The sequence below is a fragment of the Ambystoma mexicanum genome, chromosome 11 (assembly GCF_040938575.1).
Source record: "Ambystoma mexicanum isolate Mex_15411 chromosome 11, UKY_AmexF1_1, whole genome shotgun sequence".
In the NCBI taxonomy this organism is placed as follows: Eukaryota; Metazoa; Chordata; class Amphibia; order Caudata; family Ambystomatidae; genus Ambystoma; species Ambystoma mexicanum.
The window spans coordinates 823,890,787-823,909,631 of record NC_090934.1 but is presented as its reverse complement, the minus strand read 5'-3'; the positions used below and the strand labels follow the sequence as shown (position 1 = coordinate 823,909,631).

At 46.3% G+C, this 18,845-nt stretch overlaps 15 non-coding genes across 15 annotated transcripts; all 15 read left to right on the top strand.

The window, feature by feature from the left end:
• The first annotated feature begins 127 nt into the window (after window positions 1-127).
• On the top strand, window positions 128-201 carry TRNAN-GUU (transfer RNA asparagine (anticodon GUU)). The gene has a single exon. It is a non-coding gene; the product is annotated as a tRNA-Asn (tRNA).
• Window positions 202-514: 313 nt separating this feature from the next.
• On the top strand, window positions 515-586 carry TRNAW-CCA (transfer RNA tryptophan (anticodon CCA)). Its single transcript has one exon. It is a non-coding gene; the product is annotated as a tRNA-Trp (tRNA).
• A 1,791-nt stretch (window positions 587-2,377) lies between these two features.
• TRNAN-GUU (transfer RNA asparagine (anticodon GUU)) lies at window positions 2,378-2,451 on the top strand. Its single transcript has one exon. It is a non-coding gene; the product is annotated as a tRNA-Asn (tRNA).
• Window positions 2,452-2,764: 313 nt separating this feature from the next.
• TRNAW-CCA (transfer RNA tryptophan (anticodon CCA)) lies at window positions 2,765-2,836 on the top strand. Its single transcript has one exon. It is a non-coding gene; the product is annotated as a tRNA-Trp (tRNA).
• A 1,791-nt stretch (window positions 2,837-4,627) lies between these two features.
• TRNAN-GUU (transfer RNA asparagine (anticodon GUU)) lies at window positions 4,628-4,701 on the top strand. The gene has a single exon. It is a non-coding gene; the product is annotated as a tRNA-Asn (tRNA).
• Window positions 4,702-5,014: 313 nt separating this feature from the next.
• On the top strand, window positions 5,015-5,086 carry TRNAW-CCA (transfer RNA tryptophan (anticodon CCA)). Its single transcript has one exon. It is a non-coding gene; the product is annotated as a tRNA-Trp (tRNA).
• Window positions 5,087-6,874: 1,788 nt separating this feature from the next.
• On the top strand, window positions 6,875-6,948 carry TRNAN-GUU (transfer RNA asparagine (anticodon GUU)). The gene has a single exon. It is a non-coding gene; the product is annotated as a tRNA-Asn (tRNA).
• Window positions 6,949-7,261: 313 nt separating this feature from the next.
• On the top strand, window positions 7,262-7,333 carry TRNAW-CCA (transfer RNA tryptophan (anticodon CCA)). The gene has a single exon. It is a non-coding gene; the product is annotated as a tRNA-Trp (tRNA).
• Window positions 7,334-9,123: 1,790 nt separating this feature from the next.
• On the top strand, window positions 9,124-9,197 carry TRNAN-GUU (transfer RNA asparagine (anticodon GUU)). The gene has a single exon. It is a non-coding gene; the product is annotated as a tRNA-Asn (tRNA).
• Window positions 9,198-9,511: 314 nt separating this feature from the next.
• On the top strand, window positions 9,512-9,583 carry TRNAW-CCA (transfer RNA tryptophan (anticodon CCA)). The gene has a single exon. It is a non-coding gene; the product is annotated as a tRNA-Trp (tRNA).
• A 1,790-nt stretch (window positions 9,584-11,373) lies between these two features.
• TRNAN-GUU (transfer RNA asparagine (anticodon GUU)) lies at window positions 11,374-11,473 on the top strand. Its single transcript has 2 exons — window positions 11,374-11,411; window positions 11,438-11,473. It is a non-coding gene; the product is annotated as a tRNA-Asn (tRNA).
• A 313-nt stretch (window positions 11,474-11,786) lies between these two features.
• TRNAW-CCA (transfer RNA tryptophan (anticodon CCA)) lies at window positions 11,787-11,858 on the top strand. The gene has a single exon. It is a non-coding gene; the product is annotated as a tRNA-Trp (tRNA).
• Window positions 11,859-13,647: 1,789 nt separating this feature from the next.
• TRNAN-GUU (transfer RNA asparagine (anticodon GUU)) lies at window positions 13,648-13,721 on the top strand. Its single transcript has one exon. It is a non-coding gene; the product is annotated as a tRNA-Asn (tRNA).
• Window positions 13,722-15,893: 2,172 nt separating this feature from the next.
• On the top strand, window positions 15,894-15,967 carry TRNAN-GUU (transfer RNA asparagine (anticodon GUU)). Its single transcript has one exon. It is a non-coding gene; the product is annotated as a tRNA-Asn (tRNA).
• A 2,562-nt stretch (window positions 15,968-18,529) lies between these two features.
• Window positions 18,530-18,601, top strand: TRNAW-CCA (transfer RNA tryptophan (anticodon CCA)). Its single transcript has one exon. It is a non-coding gene; the product is annotated as a tRNA-Trp (tRNA).
• The last annotated feature ends 244 nt before the right edge of the window (window positions 18,602-18,845 follow it).

Below are 18,845 nucleotides of genomic sequence, written 5' to 3'. Positions count from 1 at the left end.
AGGTAGGGAAGTGCTTGATACCCTGATTTGCTGTGGGAAATAGAGCTATTTTAGAAATATTTTCAGGTTGCCTGGGAAGCATGAGCAAACAGCACACCAATCAGGCCCCAGTGTAAGCACTGCATGAGTCTCTGTGGCGCAATCGGTTAGCGCGTTCGGCTGTTAACCGAAAGGTTGGTGGTTCAAGCCCACCCAGGGACGATGCATTTTGGCTCAAAAATTCAGCATGACCAACTATGAACTTCTGTTTACCTCTCGCAGGTCTCGTCTGCTGACGTCCAAAAAATCCAATAAACTGTAAGCAATTCTTCTCGCTTGCTTTAGTTTTTCAAAACTTGCCATTCAATTCATAAACATCAAGACTTCATGGGAAGGGTTTGGCTGCAGCGTGTACTGATGCACAGAAGGAAGCTATCCTAGCCAGTCTACTTAAAGAAGCAATGAGGCTCTGCAGGTGCATGTACGTCTCCTACCTTTACTCTGTCATCAGACACACCAGGTGGATTGCCACAAGGACCTCCTGGCGCAATGGTAGCGCGTCTGACTCCAGATCAGAAGGTTGTGTGTTCAAATCACGTCGGGGTCATACTTCCTTTTCCCACTCTGAAATACAAAATTGCTCTTCAGTATCTCGTTATTTCAACCTGACTGCATCTTTGTGCTCTGGGCCTAGTTGTTCTGGCGTTTCGAATGTAAGCTTTGCAGCAGGGAAGTATCATATTGACAGACACCCATGAAGGACATGGTCAACCTTTAAAGCAGGCCAATCTCTATGTTTTACTGGATGCAGCAGAAGTATTTCCTCTTTACCATCTCTTCAAGTGGGCCTGACTGATGTGCTGTTTTGTGCAAGCTACGTCGGCTTTGTAAAGCATACCTCTGCCATTTGCATGGCCTCCTAGCGCTGTCAATATTTTCGTGTAATCGCTGAATGCTGCACTGTCCTGGGAACTCTAGGTGTGACTAAAGGATATATGCTGGGGCCCCAAAAGGGGGTCGGCAGTCTAGTGGCAATGCCCATCACTTTGCAGTTTGGGTTTCTGAGTTCAGGTACCGGTCTGGTGTCGGAAACCTGTAAGCACCCTCCCAATCAACTGTCGGTCCTGGATTGTGAGGATTTCCCCTTATACTGGTCTCAGTAGACACATTTCCATTTTACTTTTTCACTCTCGCATTGCCTATTTCTCTCTCTCTCATAGTTACATTATAGACAAGAGAGACATTGTCAGCGAGAGGGCTTCACAGCACCTTCCCCCCTTTCCCTAAGTGCATTGCAAGGGGCTCTGGGAGGCGTGCACATTTGTCTGAAACACAAAGATCCACTGGCAATAAAAAGCGTAGGTCCCTAGTTTGCATTTCTTAGAATTTGAGGTGACACTCAGAGTTGTCTCGGGCGTGACTGTACCGTTCATAGGAGATGTGCTAATCCCCAAACCCTCTTCCTTTGTCCCAGTAATCTGTCTTAGTGCCTCTAGCAAGTTGTTTTCTGAAACAAAGCTTACCTGAACATCCTGTAAAATTGGTAAGTTTTCAGTAGCAGTACAGTGCAGTATATAGCATTCCTGTTGCGCACAGCATCTAGATCCAAAAATTGCTTACTCTACCCCAGAAATTAGAATTCACCCAGTCAAACAGAGGGATCTATAAAGAGCATGGCAAGTAGTTAACATAAGCTACTTCCCCCAAGTTCTCCTGGTGCACTCTGCTGCCCTCTTTTAACAGAAGAATGCAACTGCAGGTCTTGCTTCTCAGCAAGGTACCTACATATAGAATCCTTGGTGCACTCTTGCTAAATCTGCTGGAATGTGTCTTCTATTGTGCCCAAGGTGGTTGTGTATTTGGGGACTCAGGGAAGCAAGGGAGCAGTCTAATGCACTGCAGTGCTAAGAGAGGCATGCCTTTTTCAGAAAAAAGTTCAGGTTTTCTGCCAATCAGAAAAAAAATAGCAATGCAATCAGGCCAAAGGCAGAACACACATGCCAGTGAGTCTCTGTGGCGCAATTGGTTAGCGCGTTCGGCTGTTAACCGAAAAGATGCTGCTGTTTTTGGCACAAAGACACAGAGTGTTCCACTCAGTAAACCTGAGTAATTTCTCCCGTGTTCTCTGGGTTCAGCCTACTGTCCCCTTTTAACACAAGTGCGCAACTGTGGCTTTCTCCTCATAGCAAGTTATGCCTATACAGAGGACATTTGGTGCACTGTTGATGGGCTCTGTCCTCTACTAAATCCCCTGTGTTTGTGGATTAGGGGAGGTAGGGAAGTGCTTGATACCCTGATTTGCTGTGGGAAATAGAGCTATTTTAGAAATATTTTCAGGTTGCCTGGGAAGCATAAGCAAACAGCACACCAATCAGGCCCCTGTGTAAGAACTGCATGAGTCTCTGTGGCGCAATCGGTTAGCGCGTTCGGCTGTTAACCGAAAGGTTGGTGGTTCAAGCCCACCCAGGGACGGTGCATTTTGGCTCAAAAATTCAGCGTGACCAACTATGGACTTCTGTTTACCTCTCGCAGGTCTCGTCTACTGACGTCCAAAAAATCCAATAAACTGCAAGCAATTCTTCTCGCTTGCTTTAGTTTTTCAAAACTTGCCATTCAATTCATAAACATCAAGACTTCATGGGAAGGGTTTGGCTGCAGCGTGTACTGATGCACAGAAGGAAGCTATCCTAGCCAGTCTACCTAAAGAAGCAATGAGGCTCTGCAGGTGCATGTACGTCTCCTACCTTTATTCTGTCATCAGACACACCAGGTGGATTGCCACAAGGACCTCGTGGCGCAATGGTAGCGCGTCTGACTCCAGATCAGAAGGTTGTGTGTTCAAATCACGTCGGGGTCATACTTCCTTTTCCCACTCTGAAATACAAAATTGCTCTTCAGTATCTCGTTATTTCAACCTGACTGCATCTTTGTGCTCTGGGCCTAGTTGTTCTGGCGTTTCGAATGTAAGCTTTGCAGCAGGGAAGTATCATATTGACAGACACCCATGAAGGACATGGTCAACCTTTAAAGCAGGCCAATCTCTATGTTTTACTGGATGCAGCAGAAGTATTTCCTCTTTACCATCTCTTCAAGTGGGCCTGACTGATGTGCTGTTTTGTGCAAGCTACGTCGGCTTTGTAAAGCATACCTCTGCCATTTGCATGGCCTCCTAGCGCTGTCAATATTTTCGTGTAATCGCTGAATGCTGCACTGTCCTGGGAACTCTAGGTGTGACTAAAGGATATATGCTGGGGCCCCGAAAGGGGGTCGGCAGTCTAGTGGCAATGCCCATCACTTTGCAGTTTGGGTTTGTGAGTTCAGGTACCGGTCTGGTGTCGGAAACCTGTAAGCGCCCTCCCAATCAACTGTCGGTCCTGGATTGTGAGGATTTCCCCTTATACTGGTCTCAGTAGACACATTTCCATTTTACTTTTTCACTCTCGCATTGCCTATTTCTCTCTCTCTCATAGTTACATTATAGACAAGAGAGACATTGTCAGCGAGAGGGCTTCACAGCACCTTCCCCCCTTTCCCTAAGTGCATTGCAAGGGGCTCTGGGAGGCGTGCACATTTGTCTGAAACACAAAGATCCACTGGCAATAAAAAGCGTAGGTCCCTAGTTTGCATTTCTTAGAATTTGAGGTGACACTCAGAGTTGTCTCGGGCGTGACTGTACCTTTCATAGGAGATGTGCTAATCCCCAAACCCTCTTCCTTTGTCCCAGTAATCTGTCTTAGTGCCTCTAGCAAGTTGTTTTCTGAAACAAAGCTTACCTGAACATCCTGTAAAATTGGTAAGTTTTCAGTAGCAGTACAGTGCAGTATATAGCATTCCTGTTGCGCACAGCATCTAGATCCAAAAATTGCTTACTCTACCCCAGAAATTAGAATTCACCCAGTCAAACAGAGGGATCTTTAAAGAGCATGGCAAGTAGTTAACATAAGCTACTTCCCCCAAGTTCTCTTGGTGCACTCTGCTGCCCTCTTTTAACAGAAGAATGCAACTGCAGGTCTTGCTTCTCAGCAAGGTACCTACATATAGAATCCTTGGTGCACTCTTGCTAAATCTGCTGGAATGTGTCTTCTATTGTGCCCAAGGTGGTTGTGTATTTGGGGACTCAGGGAAGCAAGGGAGCAGTCTAATGCACTGCAGTGCTAAGAGAGGCATGCCTTTTTCAGAAAAAAGTTCAGGTTTTCTGCCAATCAGAAAAAAAATAGCAATGCAATCAGGCCAAAGGCAGAACACACATGCCAGTGAGTCTCTGTGGCACAATTGGTTAGCGCGTTCGGCTGTTAACCGAAAAGACGCTGCTGTTTTTGGCACAAAGACACAGAGTGTTCCACTCAGTAAACCTGAGTCATTTCTCCCGTGTTCTCTGGGTTCAGCCTACTGTCCCCTTTTAACACAAGTGCGCAACTGTGGCTTTCTCCTCATAGCAAGTTATGCCTACACAGAGGACATTTGGTGCACTGTTGATGGGCTCTGTCCTCTACTAAATCCCCTGTGTTTGTGGATTAGGGGAGGTAGGGAAGTGCTTGATACCCTGATTTGCTGTGGGAAATAGAGCTATTTTAGAAAAATTTTCAGGTTGCCTGGGAAGCATAAGCAAACAGCACACCAATCAGGCCCCAGTGTAAGCACTGCATGAGTCTCTGTGGCGCAATCGGTTAACGCGTTCGGCTGTTAACCGAAAGGTCGGTGGTTCAAGCCCACCCAGGGACGATGCATTTTGGCTCAAAAATTCAGCATGACCAACTATGAACTTCTGTTTACCTCTCGCAGGTCTCGTCTGCTGACGTCCAAAAAATCCAATAAACTGCAAGCAATTCTTCTCGCTTGCTTTAGTTTTTCAAAACTTGCCATTCAATTCATAAACATCAAGACTTCATGGGAAGGGTTTGGCTGCAGCGTGTACTGATGCGCAGAAGGAAGCTATCCTAGCCAGTCTACCTAAAGAAGCAATGAGGCTCTGCAGGTGCATGTACGTCTCCTACCTTTATTCTGTCATCAGACACACCAGGTGGATTGCCACAAGGACCTCGTGGCGCAATGGTAGTGCGTCTGACTCCAGATTAGAAGGTTGTGTGTTCAAATCACGTCGGGGTCATACTTCCTTTTCCCACTCTGAAATACAAAATTGCTCTTCAGTATCTCGTTATTTCAACCTGACTGCATCTTTGTGCTCTGGGCCTAGTTGTTCTGGCGTTTCGAATGTAAGCTTTGCAGCAGGGAAGTATCATATTGACAGACACCCATGAAGGACATGGTCAACCTTTAAAGCAGGCCAATCTCTATGTTTTACTGGATGCAGCAGAAGTATTTCCTCTTTACCATCTCTTCAAGTGGGCCTGACTGATGTGCTGTTTTGTGCACGCTACGTGGGCTTTGTAAAGCATACCTCTGCCATTTGCATGGCCTCCTAGCGCTGTCAATATTTTCGTGTAATCGCTGAATGCTGCACTGTCCTGGGAACTCTAGGTGTGACTAAAGGATATATGCTGGGGCCCCGAAAGGGGGTCGGCAGTCTAGTGGCAATGGGCATCACTTTGCAGTTTGGGTTTGTGAGTTCAGGTACCGGTCTGGTGTCAGAAAACTGTAAGCGCCCTCCCAATCAACTGTCGGTCCTGGATTGTGAGGATTTCCCCTTATACTGGTCTCAGTAGACACATTTCCATTTTACTTTTTCACTCTCGCATTGCCTATTTCTCTCTCTCTCATAGTTACATTATAGACAAGAGAGACATTGTCAGCGAGAGGGTTGCACAGCACCTTCCCCCATTTCCCTAAGTGCATTGCAAGGGGCTCTGGGAGGCGTGCACATTTGTCTGAAACACAAAGATCCACTGGCAATAAAAAGCGTAGGTCCCTAGTTTGCATTTCTTAGAATTCGAGGTGACACTCAGAGTTGTCTCGGGCGTGACTGTACCTTTCATAGGAGATGTGCTAATCCCCAAACCATCTTCCTTTGTCCCAGTAATCTGTCTTAGTGCCTCTAGCAGTTGTTTTCTGAAACAAAGCTTACCTGAACATCCTGTAAAATTGGTAACTTTTCAGTAGCAGTACAGTGCAGTATATAGCATTCCTGTTGCGCACAGCATCTAGATCCAAAAATTGCTTACTCTACCCCAGAAATTAGAATTCACCCAGTCAAACAGAGGGATCTATAAAGAGCATGGCAAATAGTTAACATAATCTACTTCCCCCAAGTTCTCTTGGTGCACTCTGCTGCCCTCTTTTAACAGAAGAATGCAACTGCAGGTCTTGCTTCTCAGCAAGGTACCTACATATAGAATCCTTGGTGCACTCTTGCTAAATCTGCTGGAATGTGTCTTCTATTGTGCCCAAGGTGGTTGTGTATTTGGGGACTCAGGGAAGCAAGGGAGCAGTCTAATGCACTGCAGTGCTAAGAGAGGCATGCCTTTTTCAGAAAAAAGTTCAGGTTTTCTGCCAATCAGAAAAAAATAGCAATGCAATCAGGCCAAAGGCAGAACACACATGCCAGTGAGTCTCTGTGGCGCAATTGGTTAGCGCGTTCGGCTGTTAACCGAAAAGACGCTGCTGTTTTGGGCACAAAGACACAGAGTGTTCCACTCAGTAAACCTGAGTCATTTCTCCCGTGTTCTCTGGGTTCAGCCTACTGTCCCCTTTTAACACAAGTGCGCAACTGTGGCTTTCTCCTCATAGCAAGTTATGCCTACACAGAGGGCATTTGGTGCACTGTTGATGGGCTCTGTCCTCTACTAAATCCCCTGTGTTTGTGGATTACGGGAGGTAGGGAAGTGCTTGATACCCTGATTTGCTGTGGGAAATAGAGCATTTTAGAAATATTTTCAGGTTGCCTGGGGAGCATAAGCAAACAGCACACCAATCAGGCCCCAGTGCAAGCACTGCATGAGTCTCTGTGGCGCAATCGGTTAGCGCGTTCGGCTGTTAACCGAAAGGTTGGTGGTTCAAGCCCACCCAGGGACGATGCATGTTGGCTCAAAAATTCAGCATGACCAACTATGAACTTCTGTTTACCTCTCGCAGGTCTCGTCTGCTGACGTCCAAAAAATCCAATAAACTGCAAGCAATTCTTCTCGCTTGCTTTAGTTTTTCAAAACTTGCCATTCAATTCATAAACATCAAGACTTCATGGGAAGGGTTTGGCTGCAGCGTGTACTGATGCACAGAAGGAAGCTATCCTAGCCAGTCTACTTAAAGAAGCAATGAGGCTCTGCAGGTGCATGTACGTCTCCTACCTTTATTCTGTCATCAGACACACCAGGTGGACTGCCGCAAGGACCTCGTGGCGCAATGGTAGCGCGTCTGACTCCAGATCAAAAGGTTGCGTGTTCAAATCACGTCAGGGTCATACTTCCTTTTCCCACTCTGAAATACAAAATTGCTCTTCAGTATCTCGTTATTTCAACCTGACTGCATCTTTGTGCTCTGGGCCTAGTTGTTCTGGCGTTTCGAATGTAAGCTTTGCAGCAGGGAAGTATCATATTGACAGACACCCATGAAGGACATGGTCAACCTTTAAAGCAGGCCAATCTCTATGTTTTACTGGATGCAGCAGAAGTATTTCCTCTTTACCATCTCTTCAAGTGGGCCTGACTGATGTGCTGTTTTGTGCACGCTACGTGGGCTTTGTAAAGCATACCTCTGCCATTTGCATGGCCTCCTAGCGCTGTCAATATTTTCGTGTAATCGCTGAATGCTGCACTGTCCTGGGAACTCTAGGTGTGACTAAAGGATATATGCTGGGGCCCCGAAAGGGGGTCGGCAGTCTAGTGGCAATGCCCATCACTTTGCAGTTTGGGTTTGTGAGTTCAGGTACCGGTCTGGTGTCGGAAACCTGTAAGCGCCCTCCCAATCAACTGTCGGTCCTGGATTGTGAGGATTTCCCCTTATACTGGTCTCATTAGACACATTTCCATTTTACTTTTTCACTCTCGCATTGCCTATTTCTCTCTCTCTCATAGATACATTATAGACAAGAGAGACATTGTCAGCGAGAGGGCTTCACAGCACCTTCCCCCATTTCCCTAAGTGCATTGCAAGGGGCTCTGGGAGGCGTGCACATTTGTCTGAAACACAAAGATCCACTGGCAATAAAAAGCGTAGGTCCCTAGTTTGCATTTCTTAGAATTTGAGGTGACACTCAGAGTTGTCTCGGGCGTGACTGTACCTTTCATAGGAGATGTGCTAATCCCAAAACCCTCTTCCTTTGTCCCAGTAATCTGTCTTAGTGCCTCTAGCAAGTTGTTTTCTGAAACAAAGCTTACCTGAACATCCTGTAAAATTGGTAACTTTTCAGCAGCAGTACAGTGCAGTATATAGCATTCCTGTTGCGCACAGCATCTAGATCCAAAAATTGCTTACTCTACCCAAGAAATTAGAATTCACCCAGTCAAACAGAGGGATCTATAAAGATCATGGCAAGTAGTTAACATAAGCTACTTCCCCCAAGTTCTCTTGGTGCACTCTGCTGCCCTCTTTTAACAGAAGAATGCAACTGCAGGTCTTGCTTCTCAGCAAGGTACCTACATATAGAAACCTTGGTGCACTCTTGCTAAATCTGCTGGAATGTGTCTTCTATTGTGCCCAAGGTGATTTTGTATTTGGGGACTCAGGGAAGCAAGGGAGCAGTCTAATGCACTGCAGTGCTAAGAGAGGCATGCCTTTTTCAGAAAAAAGTTCAGGTTTTCTGCCAATCAGAAAAAAATAGCAATGCAATCAGGCCAAAGGCAGAACACACATGCCAGTGAGTCTCTGTGGCACAATTGGTTAGCGCGTTCGGCTGTTAACCGAAAAGACGCTGCTGTTTTTGGCACAAAGACACAGAGTGTTCCACTCAGTAAACCTGAGTCATTTCTCCCGTGTTCTCTGGGTTCAGCCTACTGTCCCCTTTTAACACAAGTGCGCAACTGTGGCTTTCTCCTCATAGCAAGTTATGCCTACACAGAGGACATTTGGTGCACTGTTGATGGGCTCTGTCCTCTACTAAATCCCCTGTGTTTGTGGATTAGGGGAGGTAGGGAAGTGCTTGATACCCTGATTTGGTGTGGGAAATAGAGCTATTTTAGAAATATTTTCAGGTTGCCTGGGAAGCATAAGCAAACAGCACACCAATCAGGCCCCAGTGTAAGCACTGCATGAGTCTCTGTGGCGCAATCGGTTAGCGCGTTCGGCTGTTAACCGAAAGGTTGGTGGTTCAAGCCCACCCAGGGACGGTGCATTTTGGCTCAAAAATTCAGCGTGACCAACTATGGACTTCTGTTTACCTCTCGCAGGTCTCGTCTGCTGACGTCCAAAAAAATCCAATAAACTGCAAGCAATTCTTCTCGCTTGCTTTAGTTTTTCAAAACTTGCCATTCAATTCATAAACATCAAGACTTCATGGGAAGGGTTTGGCTGCAGCGTGTACTGATGCACAGAAGGAAGCTATCCTAGCCAGTCTACTTAAAGAAGCAATGAGGCTCTGCAGGTGCATGTACGTCTCCTACCTTTATTCTGTCATCAGACACACCAGGGGGACTGCCACAAGGACCTCGTGGCGCAATGGTAGCGCGTCTGACTCCAGATGAGAAGGTTGCGTGTTCAAATCACGTCGGGGTCATATTTTCTTTTCCCACTCTGAAATATAAAATTGCTCTTCAGTATCTCGTTATTTCAACCTGACTGCATCTTTGTGCTCTGGGCCTAGTTGTTCTGGCGTTTCGAATGTAAACTTTGCAGCAGGGAAGTATCATATTGACAGACACCCATGAAGGGCGTGGTCAACCTTTAAAGCAGGCCAATCTCTATGTTTTACTGGATGCAGCAGAAGTATTTCCTCTTTACCATCTCTTCAAGTGGGCCTGACTGATGTGCTGTTTTGTGCACGCTACGTGGGCTTTGTAAAGCATACCTCTGCCATTTGCATGGCCTCCTAGCGCTGTCAATATTTTCGTGTAATCGCTGAATGCTGCACTGTCCTGGGAACTCTAGGTGTGACTAAAGGATATATGCTGGGGCCCCGAAAGGGGGTCGGCAGTCTAGTGGCAATGCCCATCACTTTGCAGTTTGGGTTTGTGAGTTCAGGTACCGGTCTGGTGTCGGAAACCTGTAAGCGTCCTCCCAATCAACTGTCGGTCCTGGATTGTGAGGATTTCCCCTTATACTGGTCTCAGTAGACACATTTCCATTTTACTTTTTCACTCTCGCATTGCCTATTTCTCTCTCTCTCATAGATACATTATAGACAAGAGAGACATTGTCAGCGCGAGGGTTGCACAGCACCTTCCCCCATTTCCCTAAGTGCATTGCATGGGGCTCTGGGAGGCGTGCACATTTGTCTGAAACACAAAGATCCACTGGCAATAAAAGGCGAAGGACCCCAGTTCGCATTTCTTAGAATTTGAGGAGGCACTCAGAGTTGTCTCGGGCGTGACTGTACCTTTCATAGGAGATGTGCTAATCCCCAAACCCTCTTCCTTTGTTCCAGTAATCTGTCCTAGGGCCTCTAGCAAGTTGTTTTCTGAAACAAAGCTTACCTGAACATCCTGTAAAATTGGTAACTTTTCAGTAGCAGTACAGTGCAGTATATAGCATTCCTGTTGCGCACAGCATCTAGATCCAAAAATTGCTTACTCTACCCCAGAAATTAGAATTCACCCAGTCAAACAGAGGGATCTATAAAGAGCATGGCAAGTAGTTAACATAAGCTACTTCCCCCAAGTTCTCTTGGTGCACTCTGCTGCCCTCTTTTAACAGAAGAATGCAACTGCAGGTCTTGCTTCTCAGCAAGGTACCTACATATAGAAACCTTGGTGCACTCTTACTAAATCTGCTGGAATGTGTCTTCTATTGTGCCCAAGGTGGTTGTGTATTTGGGGACTCAGGGAAGCAAGGGAGCAGTCTAATGCACTGCAGTGCTAAGAGAGGCATGCCTTTTTCAGAAAAAAGTTCAGGTTTTCTGCCAATCAGAAAAAAATAGCAATGCAATCAGGCCAAAGGCAGAACACACATGCCAGTGAGAATCTGTGGCACAATTGGTTAGCGCGTTCGGCTGTTAACCGAAAAGACGCTGCTGTTTTTGGCACAAACCCACAGAGTGTTCCACTCAGTAAACCTGAGTCATTTCTCCCGTGTTCTCTGGGTTCAGCCTACTGTCCCCTTTTAACACAAGTGCGCAACTGTGGCTTTCTCCTCATAGCAAGTAATGCCTACACAGAGGACATTTGGTGCACTGTTGATGGGCTCTGTCCTCTACTAAATCCCCTGTGTTTGTGGATTAGGGGAGGTAGGGAAGTGCTTGATACCCTGATTTGCTGTGGGAAATAGAGCTATTTTAGAAATATTTTCAGGTTGCCTGGGAAGCATAAGCAAACAGCACACCAATCAGGCCCCAGTGTAAGCACTGCATGAGTCTCTGTGGCGCAATCGGTTAGCGCGTTCGGCTGTTAACCGAAAGGTTGACATTCGGCTGTTAACCGAAAGGTTGGTGGTTCAAGCCCACCCAGGGACGATGCATTTTGGCTCAAAAATTCAGCATGACCAACTATGAACTTCTGTTTACCTCTCGCAGGTCTCGTCTGCTGACGTCCAAAAAATCCAATAAACTGCAAGCAATTCTTCTCGCTTGCTTTAGTTTTTCAAAACTTGCCATTCAATTCATAAACATCAAGACTTCATGGGAAGGGTTTGGCTGCAGCGTGTACTGATGCACAGAAGGAAGCTATCCTAGCCAGTCTACCTAAAGAGGCAATGAGGCTCTGCAGGTGCATGTACGTCTCCTACCTTTATTCTGTCATCAGACACACCAGGTGGATTGCCACAAGGACCTCGTGGCGCAATGGTAGCGCGTCTGACTCCAGATCAGAAGGTTGTGTGTTCAAATCACGTCGGGGTCATACTTCCTTTTCCCACTCTGAAATACAAAATTGCTCTTCAGTATCTCGTTATTTCAACCTGACTGCATCTTTGTGCTCTGGGCCTAGTTGTTCTGGCGTTTCGAATGTAAACTTTGCAGCAGGGAAGTATCATATTGACAGACAACCATGAAGGACATGGTCAACCTTTAAAGCAGGCCAATCTCTATGTTTTACTGGATGCAGCAGAAGTATTTCCTCTTTACCATCTCTTCAAGTGGGCCTGACTGATGTGCTGTTTTGTGCACGCTACGTGGGCTTTGTAAAGCATACCTCTGCCATTTGCATGGCCTCCTAGCGCTGTCAATATTTTCGTGTAATCGCTGAATGCTGCACTGTCCTGGGAACTCTAGGTGTGACTAAAGGATATATGCTGGGGCCCGAAAGGGGGTCGGCAGTCTAGTGGCAATGCCCATCACTTTGCAGTTTGGGTTTGTGAGTTCAGGTACCGGTCTGGTGTCGGAAACCTGTAAGCGCCCTCCCAATCAACTGTCGGTCCTGGATTGTGAGGATTTCCCCTTATACTGGTCTCAGTAGACACATTTCCATTTTACTTTTTCACTCTCGCATTGCCTATTTCTCTCTCTCTCATAGATACATTATAGACAAGAGAGACATTGTCAGCGAGAGGGCTTCACAGCACCTTCCCCCATTTCCCTAAGTGCATTGCAAGGGGCTCTGGGAGGCGTGCACATTTGTCTGAAACACAAAGATCCACTGGCAATAAAAAGCGTAGGTCCCTAGTTTGCATTTCTTAGAATTTGAGGTGACACTCAGAGTTGTCTCGGGCGTGACTGTACCTTTCATAGGAGATGTGCTAATCCCCAAACCCTCTTCCTTTGTCCCAGTAATCTGTCTTAGTGCCTCTAGCAAGTTGTTTTCTGAAACAAAGCTTACCTGAACATCCTGTAAAATTGGTAACTTTTCAGTAGCAGTACAATGCAGTATATAGCATTCCTGTTGCGCACAGCATCTAGATCCAAAAATTGCTTACTCTACCCCAGAAATTAGAATTCACCCAGTCAAACAGAGGGATCTATAAAGAGCATGGCAAGTAGTTAACATAAGCTACTTCCCCCAAGTTCTCTTGGTGCACTCTGCTGCCCTCTTTTAACAGAAGAATGCAACTGCAGGTCTTGCTTCTCAGCAAGGTACCTACATATAGAATCCTTGGTGCACTCTTGCTAAATCTGCTGGAATGTGTCTTCTATTGTGCCCAAGGTGGTTGTGTATTTGGGGACTCAGGGAAGCAAGGGAGCAGTCTAATGCACTGCAGTGCTAAGAGAGGCATGCCTTTTTCAGAAAAAAGTTCAGGTTTTCTGCCAATCAGAAAAAAATAGCAATGCAATCAGGCCAAAGGCAGAACACACATGCCAGTGAGTCTCTGTGGCGCAATTGGTTAGCGCGTTCGGCTGTTAACCGAAAAGACGCTGCTGTTTTTGGCACAAAGACACAGAGTGTTCCACTCAGTAAACCTGAGTCATTTCTCCCGTGTTCTCTGGGTTCAGCCTACTGTCCCCTTTTAACACAAGTGCGCAACTGTGGATTTCTCCTCATAGCAAGTTATGCCTATACAGAGGACATTTGGTGCACTGTTGATGGGCTCTGTCCTCTACTAAATCCCCTGTGTTTGTGGATTAGGGGAGGTAGGGAAGTGCTTGATACCCTGATTTGCTGTGGGAAATAGAGCTATTTTAGAAATATTTTCAGGTTGCCTGGGAAGCATAAGCAAACAGCACACCAATCACGCCCCTGTGTAAGAACTGCATGAGTCTCTGTGGCGCAATCGGTTAGCGCGTTCGGCTGTTAACTGAAAGTTTGGTGGTTCAAACCCACCCAGGGACGGTGCATTTTGGCTGAAAAATTCAGCGTGACCAACTATGGACTTCTGTTAACCTCTCGCAGGTCTCGTCTGCTGACGTCCAAAAAATCCAATAAACTGCAAGCAATTCTTCTCGCTTGCTTTAGTTTTTCAAAACTTGCCATTCAATTCATAAACATCAAGACTTCATGGGAAGGGTTTGGCTGCAGCGTGTACTGATGCACAGAAGGAAGCTATCCTAGCCAGTCTACTTAAAGAAGCAATGAGGCTCTGCAGGTGCATGTACGTCTCCTACCTTTATTCTGTCATCAGACACACCAGGTGAACTGCCGCAAGGACCTCGTGGCGCAATGGTAGCGCGTCTGACTCCAGATCAGGTTTCGTGTTCAAATCACGTCGGGGGCATATTTGCTTTTCCCACTCTGAAATATAAAATTGCTCTTCAGTATCTCGTTATTTCAACCTGACTGCATCTTTGTGCTCTGGGCCTAGTTGTTCTGGCGTTTCGAATGTAAGCTTTGCAGCAGGGAAGTATCATATTGACAGACACCCATGAAGGACATGGTCAACCTTTAAAGCAGGCCAATCTCTATGTTTTACTGGATGCAGCAGAAGTATTTCCTCTTTACCATCTCTTCAAGTGGGCCTGACTGATGTGCTGTTTTGTGCACGCTACGTGGGCTTTGTAAAGCATACCTCTGCCATTTGCATGGCCTCCTAGCGCTGTCAATATTTTCGTGTAATCGCTGAATGCTGCACTGTCCTGGGAACTCTAGGTGTGACTAAAGGATATATGTTGGGGCCCCGAAAGGGGGTCGGCAGTCTAGTGGCAATGCCCATCACTTTGCAGTTTGGGTTTGTGAGTTCAGGTACCGGTCTGGTGTCGGAAACCTGTAAGCGCCCTCCCAATCAACTGTCGGTCCTGGATTGTGAGGATTTCCCCTTATACTGGTCTCAGTAGACACATTTCCATTTTACTTTTTCACTCTCGCATTGCCTATTTCTCTCTCTCTCATAGTTACATTATAGACAAGAGAGACATTGTCAGCGAGAGGGCTTCACAGCACCTTCTCCCCTTTCCCTAAGTGCATTGCATGGGGCTCTGGGAGGCGTGCACATTTGTCTGAAACACAAAGATCCACTGGCAATAAAAAGCGTAGGACCCCAGTTCGCATTTCTTAGAATTTGAGGAGGCACTCAGAGTTGTCTCGGGCGTGACTGTACCTTTCATAGGAGATGTGCTAATCCCCAAACTCTCTTCCTTTGTCCCAGTAATCTGTCCTAGGGCCTCTAGCAAGTTGTTTTCTGAAACAAAGCTTACCTGAACATCCTGTAAAATTGGTAACTTTTTAGTAGCAGTACAGTGCAGTATATAGCATTCCTGTTGCGCACAGCATCTAGATCCAAAAATTGCTTACTCTACCCCAGAAATTAGAATTCACCCAGTCAAATAGAGGGATCTATAAAGATCATGGCAAGTAGTTAACATAAGCTACTTCCCCCAAGTTCTCTTGGTGCACTCTGCTGCCCTCTTTTAACAGAAGAATGCAACTGCAGGTCTTGCTTCTCAGCAAGGTACCTACATATAGAAACCTTGGTGCACTCTTGCTAAATCTGCTGGAATGTGTCTTCTATTGTGCCCAAGGTGGTTGTGTATTTGGGGACTCAGGGAAGCAAGGGAGCAGTCTAATGCACTGCAGTGCTAAGAGAGGCATGCCTTTTTCAGAAAAAAGTTCAGGTTTTGTGCCAATCAGAAAAAAATAGCAATGCAATCAGGCCAAAGGCAGAACACACATGCCAGTGAGTCTCTGTGGCGCAATTGGTTAGCGAGTTCGGCTGTTAACCGAAAAGACGCTGCTGTTTTGGGCACAAAGACACAGAGTGTTCCACTCAGTAAACCTGAGTCATTTCTCCCGTGTTCTCTGGGTTCAGCCTACTGTCCCCTTTTAACACAAGTGCGCAACTGTGGCTTTCTCCTCATAGCAAGTTATGCCTACACAGAGGGCATTTGGTGCACTGTTGATGGGCTCTGTCCTCTACTAAATCCCCTGTGTTTGTGGATTACGGGAGGTAGGGAAGTACTTGATACCCTGATTTGCTGTGGGAAATAGAGCTATTTTAGAAATATTTTCAGGTTGCCTGGGGAGCATAAGCAAACAGCACACCAATCAGGCCCCAGTGTAAGCACTGCATGAGTCTCTGTGGCGCAATCGGTTAGCGCGTTCGGCTGTTAACCAAAAGGTTGGTGGTTCAAGCCCACCCAGGGACGATGCATTTTGGCTCAAAAATTCAGCATGACCAACTATGAACTTCTGTTTACCTCTCGCAGGTCTCGTCTGCTGACGTCCAAAAAATCCAATAAACTGCAAGCAATTCTTCTCGCTTGCTTTAGTTTTTCAAAACTTGCCATTCAATTCATAAACATCAAGACTTCATGGGAAGGGTTTGGCTGCAGCGTGTACTGATGCACAGAAGGAAGCTATCCTAGCCAGTCTACTTAAAGAAGCAATGAGGCTCTGCAGGTGCATGTACGTCTCCTACCTTTATTCTGTCATCAGACACACCAGGTGGACTGCCACAAGGACCTCGTGGCGCAACGGTAGTGCGTCTGACTCCAGATCAGAAGGTTGCATGTTCAAATCACGTCGGGGTCATACTTCCTTTTCCCACTCTGAAATACAAAATTGCTCTTCAGTATCTCGTTATTTCAACCTGACTGCATCTTTGTGCTCTGGGCCTAGTTGTTCTGGCGTTTCGAATGTAAGCTTTGCAGCAGGGAAGTATCATATTGACAGACACCCATGAAGGACATGGTCAACCTTTAAAGCAGGCCAATCTCTATGTTTTACTGGATGCAGCAGAAGTATTTCCTCTTTACCATCTCTTCAAGTGGGCCTGACTGATGTGCTGTTTTGTGCACGCTACGTGGGCTTTGTAAAGCATACCTCTGCCATTTGCATGGCCTCCTAGCGCTGTCAATATTTTCGTGTAATCGCTGAATGCTGCACTGTCCTGGGAACTCTAGGTGTGACTAAAGGATATATGCTGGGGCCCCGAAAGGGGGTCGGTAAGCTAGTGGCAATGCCCATCACTTTGCAGTTTGGGTTTGTGAGTTCAGGTACCGGTCTGGTGTCGGAAACCTGTAAGCGCCCTCCCAATCAACTGTCGGTCCTGGATTGTGAGGATTTCCCCTTATACTGGTCTCAGTAGACACATTTCCATTTTACTTTTTCACTCTCGCATTGCCTATTTCTCTCTCTCTCATAGATACATTATAGACAAGAGAGACATTGTCAGCGAGAGGGCTTCACAGCACCTTCCCCCATTTCCCTAAGTGCATTGCAAGGGGCTCTGGGAGGCGTGCACATTTGTCTGAAACACAAAGATCCACTGGCAATAAAAAGCGTGGGTCCCTAGTTTGCATTTCTTAGAATTTGAGGTGACACTCAGAGTTGTCTCGGGCGTGACTGTACCTTTCATAGGAGATGTGCTAATCCCCAAACCCTCTTCCTTTGTCCCAGTAATCTGTCTTAGTGCCTCTAGCAAGTTGTTTTCTGAAACAAAGCTTACCTGAACATCCTGTAAAATTGGTAACTTTTCAGTAGCAGTACAGTGCAGTATATAGCATTCCTGTTGCGCACAGCATCTAGATCCAAAAATTGCTTACTCTACCCCAGAAATTAGAATTCACCCAGTCAAACAGAGGGATCTATAAAGAGCATGTCAAGTAGTTAACATAAGCTACTTCCCCCAAGTTCTCTTGGTGCACTCTGCTGCCCTGTTTTAACAGAAGAATGCAACTGCAGGTCTTGCTTCTCAGCAAGGTACCTACATATAGAAATCTTGGTGCACTCTTGCTAAATCTGCTGGAATGTGTCTTCTATTGTGCCCAAGGTGGTTGTGTATTTGGGGACTCAGGGAAGCAAGGGAGCAGTCTAATGCACTGCAGTGCTAAGAGAGGCATGCCTTTTTCAGAAAAAAGTTCAGGTTTTCTGCCAATCAGAAAAAAATAGCAATGCAATCAGGCCAAAGGCAGAACACACATGCCAGTGAGTCTCTGTGGCACAATTGGTTAGCGCGTTCGCCTGTTAACCGAAAAGACGCTGCTGTTTTTGGCACAAAGACACAGAGTGTTCCACTCAGTAAACCTGAGTCATTTCTCCCGTGTTCTCTGGGTTCAGCCTACTGTCCCCTTTTAACACAAGTGCGCAACTGTGGCTTTCTCCTCATAGCAAGTTATGCCTACACAGAGGACATTTGGTGCACTGTTGATGGGCTCTGTCCTCTACTAAATCCCCTGTGTTTGTGGATTAGGGGAGGTAGGGAAGTGCTTGATACCCTGATTTGCTGTGGGAAATAGAGCTATTTTAGAAATATTTTCAGGTTGCCTGGGAAGCATAAGCAAACAGCACACCAATCAGGCCCCAGTGTAAGCACTGCATGAGTCTCTGTGGCGCAATCGGTTAGCGCGTTCGTCTGTTAACCGAAAGGTTGGTGGTTCAAGCCCACCCAGGGACGGTGCATTTTGGCTCAAAAATTCAGCATGACCAACTATGAACTTCTGTTTACCTCTCGCAGGTCTCGTCTGCTGACGTCCAAAAAATCCAATAAACTGTAAGCAATCCTTCTCGCTTGCTTTAGTTTTTCAAAACTTGCCATTCAATTCATAAACATCAAGACTTCATGGGAAGGGTTTGGCTGCAGCGTGTACTGATGCACAGAAGGAAGCTATCCTAGCCAGTCTACTTAAAGAAGCAATGAGGCTCTGCAGGTGCATGTACGTCTCCTACCTTTACTCTGTCATCAGACACACCAGGTGGATTGCCACAAGGACCTCGTGGCGCAATGGTAGCGCGTCTGACTCCAGATCAGAAGGTTTCGTGTTCAAATCACGTCGGGGGCATATTTGCTTTTCCCACTCTGAAATATAAAATTGCTCTTCAGTAATTCGTTATTTCAACCTGACTGCATCTTTGTGCTCTGGGCCTAGTTGTTCTGGCGTTTCGAATGTAAGCTTTGCAGCAGGGAAGTATCATATTTGCAGACACCCATGAAGGACATGGTCAACCTTTAAAGCAGGCCAATCTCTATGTTTTACTGGATGCAGCAGAAGTATTTCCTCTTTACCATCTCTTCAAGTGGGCCTG